The sequence below is a fragment of the Neopelma chrysocephalum genome, unplaced genomic scaffold (assembly GCF_003984885.1).
Source record: "Neopelma chrysocephalum unplaced genomic scaffold, ASM398488v2 Primary Assembly neopelma1_83, whole genome shotgun sequence".
NCBI classification, from domain to species: Eukaryota; Metazoa; Chordata; class Aves; order Passeriformes; family Pipridae; genus Neopelma; species Neopelma chrysocephalum.
In genome coordinates, this window is record NW_020897745.1 from 1455739 (window position 1) to 1465319 (window position 9581).

Genomic DNA, 9581 nt, shown 5'->3' on the forward strand with positions numbered 1-9581 from the left:
AGGATGAAAGACCTGGCTGGACAAATCACAATGAAAGCAGATTTCACTGCACAACCTGGAAAACCTTTGAAACTGGCCCTTCTTGCAGAGGGGCAATATGTTTTAATTGTGTCAAAAGCACAAGTCAATTATTGCTTTATTAAACCATCTATTTTGAATAGACTTGTATCTTACTGGCTGGTTTCATGATGTCAATGTGCATAGTTTCCCTCCAGATAGAAAGCCACATAAATAAATAAACAATAAAAGGATTTTGGATTAAAACTTCAGAATATTTGGGGCTAATTCTGAGAGATTTTGAAATGCCCATTTCTATTTATCTGGGTGGGTATTGAACTCTGGGAATCCATGAAAGATCTCTATCATTCTAGGATTTAGCAAGATTAACCTCCTTTCAGACCAATGTTTTTTGAGACTGACAGCTCCTTTTTATCTCCTGAGGCTGTTACTGCCTGTTAATAGAAGCTTTCTCAAACAGAAAATAAGAGCTTATTTTAATCCCAGTTCAGGAAAAGTTGACTTTATACACTAATTCAAGTTCCACAGGGATCTAATCAGATTCCAAAAGGCCATTTTGAGTAGAAATCCTAAGTTGTGGCTTTCATAAATATTTTGTGAACCAAATGTAGTCTCCTGATCTGTTCAATAACAGGCTAAAAGAAATAGCAGCTTTGAAATCTCAAATAATGCCATTTTGCAGATAAAAATTTAAACCAGGCAAAACAAATGTGACAGGTAAAATTTACATCAATTGCATCCCCATTTCTTCACACTAACCATTCACGTCTGATTTGGATTTTAATAATCCATATATGAGGTGTTTGAGTAATTTCTGAGCACGGTTCTGAGCTAGAGGCTGTCCGACTCTTTCTGGTTTTTCTGCTGACAAGCTCCTTAGATCTGACTATTTTTCATTTAGCTTTTCTAACCAGGGCCAGCCATGGTTAAAGCTGAAATCCCACTGTTACAGAGAGGAGTCATGACTCAGGAGACCTGTCAGTAATTACTGAAAAGCAGTCCTATATATGTTGAAGAACCAGAAATTCAAGGTGTACAAAGCAGTAAAGCAAGTAAGATGGGGTGATCTAGGCAGTATTTCATGTCTTTCTGATTAGTGCAACATCTTACCTTATCAAAGTTATTTACAAAATATATCTTGCATCTGTGGCACTTCCCTCAGCCATTTCAACTCAGACTCCTTTCATGCTCAACTGCTATTTCTTCATTTAAACTCCAGGGGTTTTCCCTTTTTTTTTTTTTTTTTTTTTTCCCCTTCCTTTTTTACCCCCTCGAGGTATCAACGACAATAATAGTAAGAAGAGCAGGTAGAACTTGATTAAACTCATCTCCATGTTTGATACCTTGGTTCTATGGGAATTTTTTTAAAAGTACAGATATTTTGTATTATGCTTGTTCTTCTCATAGAGGAAGAAAGGAGAGAGGAGTTATTATGTTGGGGCAACTTTGATTTCTGGTGTAATTTCAATGGTCTTCTTTGGTCCTTCATGTCCTCAAGTACACTGTATGTCTTTAACTCACCTTGTGTCTGTTTCATACATTTATAACATTTTCTCAAACTGCACCAGTTGCTTAAATCCTATTCTGTCACTCTCTGAATGGTGATAGACAGGAGTTTGAAATATAAAGAACAAAATAAGGTTTGAAAAGCAGTTTACACGTCATTAACTTTCTACACAATTAACATGCAAAAGCTTCTAGACATTTGTAACACTACTTTTCAGCAACTTTAATTAAATAATGCTCAGTGTAGATTGATTTCTTTCATTACTTGAATAGTCTAGCGCTGGAGTGTGATGCTTCAGTGAAAGAACACTGAACTTCAGGTTTTGCTAGTGATTACAGCTGTTGTGGCTTTGGTTTAAATGAATTATTTTAGTGTTAAGTCTCCTTTTGCCTTTAAATCCCAACCTGGCTTCTTGCCTTGTATAACAGCTGTCTTATTTGGTTAGAGACAGTCACACAGGAAGAAGTATATATGATAATGCAGACATATATTTGTGTCCCTGAGCATGTTTTACTGTGCTGATCTTATCTCCTTGCACACAAAAGTAAATTTATGTGTGGCAAAACTATAGCAGAGGAAGTTACAGCCTGCAATAGAAGTAAAATAAATGGGAATAGATAATTAAAGAAATAGTTTAAGAAAGACATCAGCTTTGTTGGGTGATGGCTGAAAGCTGAATAATTTCTGTATTGAAAGAAATATATTTAAACATTCTCACAGATTTCATGTCTGCACGCAAAGACCTATATCTGACTGTTTTTCCATGTCCCCTTACTTTAGACAGTGATTTACTGTTTGGACACTAAGAGAGTGAGATTGGGATGAACTTCCTCTAAGGATTTGGTGAAAAGAGTCCCCAGTTCTGCAATGATTTCTCTTCTCTTATTCCTGTAACCAGCTGAGGAAACTAATAAATATGTAAAGGTGATTTGGTTAAAAATGGCATTGAAAAGCAAGAAAATCTAGAGTTATATGAGTAATTTCACACTCAATGAAAAATTATCAAATTTTACCAGATAGCCTTGTGTAAAATGAAAACAGCATCTTTTGACAAGTCAAGCAGCATACACAGGCTAAGAGGGCAATTTGTTCATTCTGTTGTGTAAATACACTTGGGCAGCAAAATGATGGGGGAGAAATCAAGCTTTAATTCAGGGTAAGCTTCATCTCTATTGTTGTTTAAAAGTATGAGTGCACTCTAGAAATAGGGTTCTCCCAGTTAATGCTCCATCACATACTAACACGGATCTTTTACATAGACTGGGTGAATTTCCCTTTGAAGGTTCTTTATATTTCTTTATCCAATGGTTACAAAGGAAATATCAGCTAACCAGTTAAGATTTACACATCTAACTTTTAGATGACTTTGGGTTAGATCAATTTTTTCCCTTCACCCTTTGCAAGCTGTTTCTGGGTAACTCGGAGTAATTATAATTCTGTGGACTCTGAGCAGAAAAGTATTTGTTGATGGAGAAAAAGAAAAGCAATGACACACCATTACTTGCTTTACTTGCTTTCCTGATATGTGTTTCTGCTCCCCAGTTCATGGATGCTTCTGTGATATCACACTGCCACAAGTGCAATAAAGGCTGCAAAGGAATTGACTGCTGTGCTAAGGGAAATATCCTAGTTTGTATCCTTCTGTCCTGGGCTGCTCCACGAACCACCTCACCTGGGTACTTCTGTCTACCCCAGAATCCTGATTTTGTTTATCCTCTCAGCATCTCAGCGAGGAGAGAAAATTCTACTGTTGCTGAAGATAACAGAAACTGATTTTAGGAACTGAAACATGGAGCCCAAGAGGGCACAGTCTGTTCCAAAACACTAAATATTTCCCATATTACGCATGTGGTCTGTACCACATGTGCATGACCCAGGGTTCAAGTAACAGCTTAGACTTTCCCCAGGATGAATGGATGAATCTAACCTGGGTGTTTAGTAGAGAGGTGTCTCAAATGGTCTCCAGCTCTGGCTGTAACCTGCACACAGCCCTCACGTGCAGAAGAGCAGGGCAGGGCTACAGCATCTCATTCATTTCACAGGTCATGGGAAGGCACCTTAACCCATCAAGTCTGCTGATCTCCCAGAATTACTTACCCCAGACTCTTTCCCTGCAAAGTAGAGGGAGCATGTTATTTCTGAGACTTGGTAGCTGTTTGAATGTTTATGTTAGTGAGCTGCTTTAACTAAAATGTGAATGATTACTACTGGAATGGACCAGCAACACTCAATTTTGTGTAGTACAGAAACTCTCCAATGCAGTGTTCTTTAGCTGAAAAAGCATCAAAATGCTCTTAGAACCGCCATGAGTTGAGCTTGTGTAATAAAGAATCCCCAACAATAATAAATTTACTTACTGCCCATGTATTTATTGGAGTCTGTTGTCTTCTGTGGATAAAAACAGTCTGACATACAATCCACCAATGACATACACATTTTGACTCTTAACAAAATTTGCTATATATTAATTTTTTTTATTCAGAGACACAGAGGGAATAAAACATGTATGTGTATCTGGGGGTTTTACCTACACATATTTCAATCAGAAATGGAAAGAACAAAACATTGTACAGTTTGATAATGACTAAAACTGAGGAGAATCATTTTCCCTTGACCATGCATTAAGCAAGAATGAAGTAGAGGCCTTGCTTTCCTTTTTATGAGATACAAAGTATATGTTCAAGCGTATTAAATATTAAAAAAAGGCTTTTTAAGCAAAAAAAAAAGCAGAGAGTAAAAATCCATGTTCAAGAAGGAGGACTTGTTGAAGTATGAAAGGGCAATTTGCCAAAAGAATTATGTTTCTGAGGGAAGCAGTGCATGCCAATTTTCAATCCAAAGCAATATGTCTGTAGCTGAGGTCTTAACTTCTGGAACAAAGGAACTGTATGCTACATAACACTTGTAAAACAAGCAAGTAATCTCTGCACATGCCTGTGTTAGAAATGAATGGAACATTCCCAATTTATAAATGAGTAATAGTGAGTCCTGAACATTTTTAATTAGTTTGTTCAGCTCCACTCCAAGGAGGCCAGAAAAGGAACAAGAATGGCATGGTAATGAGACCCTGTACTAAAAAGAAACCACAAACCCCCAAAGAAACACTGTCTACATTCTGCAGCAGAGTAAACCTGAAATTCTGTCATTCCTACACCTCCTGTATAGGCACCAAACTTTCAAGTATGTGCTTGGATGCAGCCCAATTGCTTCTTCAGAGCATGTGAGAACCAGACCCAATCCCACCTGCTAACAAAGTGTCCTGCCTGGCACAGGAAGCTGAGAAAGACACCAGGCAGAGAATTCCATTTTGCAACCTCTTTCAGACTTCTGCCTGTGAAGGGGATAGACTGTTAATGGCTTGCTGCAAAGGACTTTAATTCTATGGTCTAGACAACAAGCAACATAAATAAGCACCTACTGTCAAGTACAGAGCAGAAGATATGAGTGAGTACTGGTTGATTGGTTATTGCAGTAGTTTGAGTAGTAACAAACATTAGCTCTCTGACCTATGGGATACTACATAACAACTTAGTCTGGTCCAGCCCTTATTATCAGAATTAAATATATGAATTGGCCTTATGGTGTTCTTACGTATAAGAAAGAAGTGGGACAGGCACCCGTCCATGTTGTGGGCTGTATGTGAAGACAGGCTGAGAGAGCTGAGGATGTTCAGCTTTGAGAAGACTCCACGGAGACCTTTCACCATCTTCCAGTACTTAAAAGGGCTACAATAGAGCTAGAGAGGGACTTTTTACAAGGCCATGTAGACATAGGACAAGGGATAATGGTTTTAAACTGAAATAGTGCAGATTTAAATTAGATCTTAGTAAGTAAGAAATTCTTCACTATGAGAGTGATGAGGCCCTGGCACAGGTTGCCCAGAGAAGCTGTGGCTGTCCCATCCCTGGATGTGTTCAAGGCCAGATTGGATGGGTCCTGGAGCAACCTGGGACAGTGGAAGGTGTCCCTGCCTATGACAACGGGGTGCAACTGGATTGTCATTAAGGTCTCTTCCAACCCAAATCATTCTGTGATTTTGTAGAATCTCTACAATGGCAAGCTGGGCCAACAACATGTCTCCTATGAATAAAGCAGTTGGATACTGAAGTTGGCATGCTGACATCTTCATGTGGGCTTCCAAGTGAACTCTGCTAAACATTCACCATTTGGCTGAAACCCTCAGTTTCATGGTGATCATTAACAATTGTAAACTCAGTATCTCCCACTTGCTATAAATGGAAATCATCAATTATGTGGTGGTGCAATCCTTGAGATGGAATGCATTTATCTGTGAATTGCTGCTTCAGAGGTATATGGTCACATTCCTGTTCCTGTGTGACAATTTAACCTTATCTCTGCAGCAGCAGCTTGGTGACATTGTGAGTATCCTCTCCTGTCAAGTAATTTCCAGACTCTGGGAACCTGATCAGCCCAAACTCCGACACCAATTTCATAAAAACAAAGTTCCTGTTATGGAACCAAAAAGAGAGTTCATGTATCTTCTTTAACATCTGGGGTTGGTGTGTACTTTCTTCACCCCTGACCCATCACGCTGCTTGAAAAGACATCAGTTAAGTCCTTCAATTGTGCAGGTGGGGTGTTTGAGTGGCAGATCTTGTATGGTGGGCTGCCAATAGTGAAATGTAGCCTGAGATTGTGAGAATTTAAAATTAGTCACTTAGTCCCCTAGAGAATCTCTTGGAGAATTTTGGATTACCAAAATTATCCAATTAGTTTTAAGAGGCTGTGCTAATCTGGAAGTATATCATAAAATCACAGAATGGTTTGGGTTGAAAGGGCCCTTAAAGATCATTCCATTCCAACCCCCTGCCGTGGGCAGGGATGCCACCAACTAGACCAGCTTGCTCAGGGCCCCATCCAACCTGGCCTATATACACTGGCTCATTTTGAATCCCAAGGCTGAGGCTTAAAGAAACCCAAAAACCAACTTAGAACTGTTCCAAAATTTGTTGAGTAAACTGTGGGCACAAACCTTGCAGTTGGTGGGAAAGAACAACCCAGCGACCGAAAACATTTCTCCATCACCAGTTTTGAAACAATGTTCTCTCTCTTTTCTAAGTGCAGTGATTTAACATGGAAAACTTTAAAGGCTATTTTTGTACTTCTAAAGAAAACAGCTTAGAGTTAACTGCTAATTCCAGCCCTTTGGGGCATTCGTTTTGCTGGCAGCAGTTTACTAAAGAGTCTTGGCTTATCTTCTCTTCAGCTCCACAGTGTGTGTTGTTATTGTCAGTCCACAGATAAACTCAGCTTTGTCTCAGGAGGCTGGAGCCTTCACAGGAGATGTGGATAAAAGGAAAAAAAAAAAACCTCTTTTCGAGAGCTGTATGTGATTAATCACTGGCTGATATTCCCTCCACTTCTTTACAGGTTCGTTGCATAAGACTCCTGACTAATCCCCCTGAAGGGCTGTAATTTGTAACAAAGTTTAAATGAACAATATTACTTTAAAACAGAACAAGTGGAATATAGGCACAGAAGCCAGGAAATACACACAGGGCAGATCCTGTGGAAGTAAATAGATAAAAATTCAATTTGATGAGGTTAATTATACTCAGAAGGGCTTTTCCTGCCTTAAAGAAAATCTGTTTTCGTTCTCTGTAGATATGGATAATGCTTAATGCAGACCTATGTGTAATGGAATATGGTCACTTTGTGGCTGTCTATGCTTCTCAATGGCCTAGTCACAGGTGTGGATAAGCCCTAAAATAAAACAAAATTCAAAATTCTCTACTTCTAAGGCATGAGTATTTCCCAGTATCTGCCTCTCACTTTTCAATGAAATAAGAAAATTCCAATCTACTAGAACTATGGCATTGCATCCATGATATGCACAGCTGGCTCGCTACAAAGCAAACAGCATTACACGTGACAGGTCAGACAAAAGTTTTCATCATTTAAAAATGTACTTTTCCTGCTTGATATTAGTTTCTGAATTTTCTTACAGAATATTTTACCCTGCAACAAGCACACAAAAGAATAGATCAGTGGTTCAAGCTTTTTATTGATACAGATGACAGGAATTCATAGACTTAAAACTTTGGGAGGGTTTGGGAGTTGGGGAGGGTTTTTTTTCCAGCCTTCATTATCCCTGAGGGAAAGATATTTGAGATCCCTTCTGATCTCACCTAATGTCTATTTTAAATCTCTTCACAGACAGTATTTGAGTTCATCGCGATGTTCTGCTTTACAAATTCTCCTTTCTTCAAAACTTACCAACAACTTTATTCTTTCTCGCTCTTTATTTTAAAGGTATAAATCCAAATGAAGTTTTTATGTCCTATGAATACCCAGATTACTCATTCCCCATTCCTACATTTTTGAATGTAGGTAGCTAGTACTGTATATTATCCTAACAAGGTAGTACTAATGCCTAGTACAAACAGTACTAGTGCTTTCCTGTCACTGATGAAGGTATCTCACCTACCAGACCTTCAAATTTTATGACAGCAAAGACTTCAGACATCCTGTGACCACTTTGTCTCTAGTTCCCCCTCCTTCTCTGTTACCTCTGAGTTTGCACCTTAACATTGAGGCTTTACCAAGGGCATTTTCAGTATGTACTATTAAATTTAATCTCATTTATTTTCTGTCAGAACCACTAATTTCCCATGAAGCACTATCCTCACTTCCTTTACTGGAATGAGTCACATATTTTTAACATCCTGATGTTATTCATGAGCTGTGATCTCTTCCCTAAGTCAGTAGGTATAATTGTCTCTTAGGGCAAGGATCTAGTGACCAGTAACAAGATCAGCAAATAAAAGATGTTTTATCTTCTTGTTAGTTGAACTGGATACTAAATTAGGTCCTGCAGGATATGTTAGAGGAAATATTCCAAAAGGCTGATTCTCAAAACAAGAATAGGATGACTTTGTTTTGAATGTGTATATTCTTCAGGGACCCTGGGAGATAAGGGAACTGAGAGAAGAGATTTGAAAGCCTTTCTGCCAGCTGTAAATCCCTTTAAAAGCACCTATTTGTAACACGGTACAGTAGTTTTGCTGTAATTCCCGTGTTTCCCTTATACTAGAATGACATTCCATGTTCGTAGGTCATTGTTTTAAAAACCCAGTGCCATGTTCCCTAAACTCCAACATTATATGCATTTCCACAGCACAGAGAGAGTGACATAGTGCTTGTGAAGCCCGTTTAATACCTTTGACAGAGGCCTGCAGCAAAGCAGAAAACAGTAGCTCTGTTTTCTATGGTGGCTGTCAGAGTTTGTGGGGAAAACAAGAATTACAGACAAAAAAAAAAAAAAAGGAGCAAAGATGAAAAAATGGAAGGATCAGAGGATAAAGAAAGTTTCAGAAAAAAATATCAATTGCAGATCTTCCAATTAGATACAGTCCTACAAGATAAGGATCTGATAATATCTGTAAGGTCTATGATATCATAAGATATGACTTTGTGCTCTTAGTTTGATTTTCTAGCTTTAGAACGGCCCCCCATGACAACACATGCAATATTTGCTTTCCCTTAATCGTTACCAAGATCCTGAATTATTAAATATGCTAATATAAAAATATTCTTCATTACTGATTAATGCAGTTGTAACACTGAAAAGCATTCTTTTTCATGCAATGTCCATTTATTTTTTATTTACAGTTTCAAATTCTCTCATATTTTCACTCACGTTTTTCACCTTCTCAATCATAAATATATACACTGCTGAAATTTCAAAAAATAATATTGCTGGGAGTGAACAAACAGTTGTTTAGGGGTAGATAATATCATCTTTTTTTAACATAGTACTACTGTGCACAGAATGCACCATTTTGTGGTTGCACACCAAAATGCGTTTCATGACTAGAAATTAATTTTGTTTGCTTAGCCACTAGGTACTGGGACCTAAATCTGTAAGAGATTTGTTTTCTTTGATTAGATAGGATTTTATTTGGCTGAAAATGTGATTTAGAAACCCAGATAAGAAAAGAATAATATCAGAAGATGAATAAAGGCCCTGGAGAGCTCAGCCATTGTAGAGGTCGATATGTAGTTCTCCCTGGAGTAAATGTTTCTGAATTTGGTT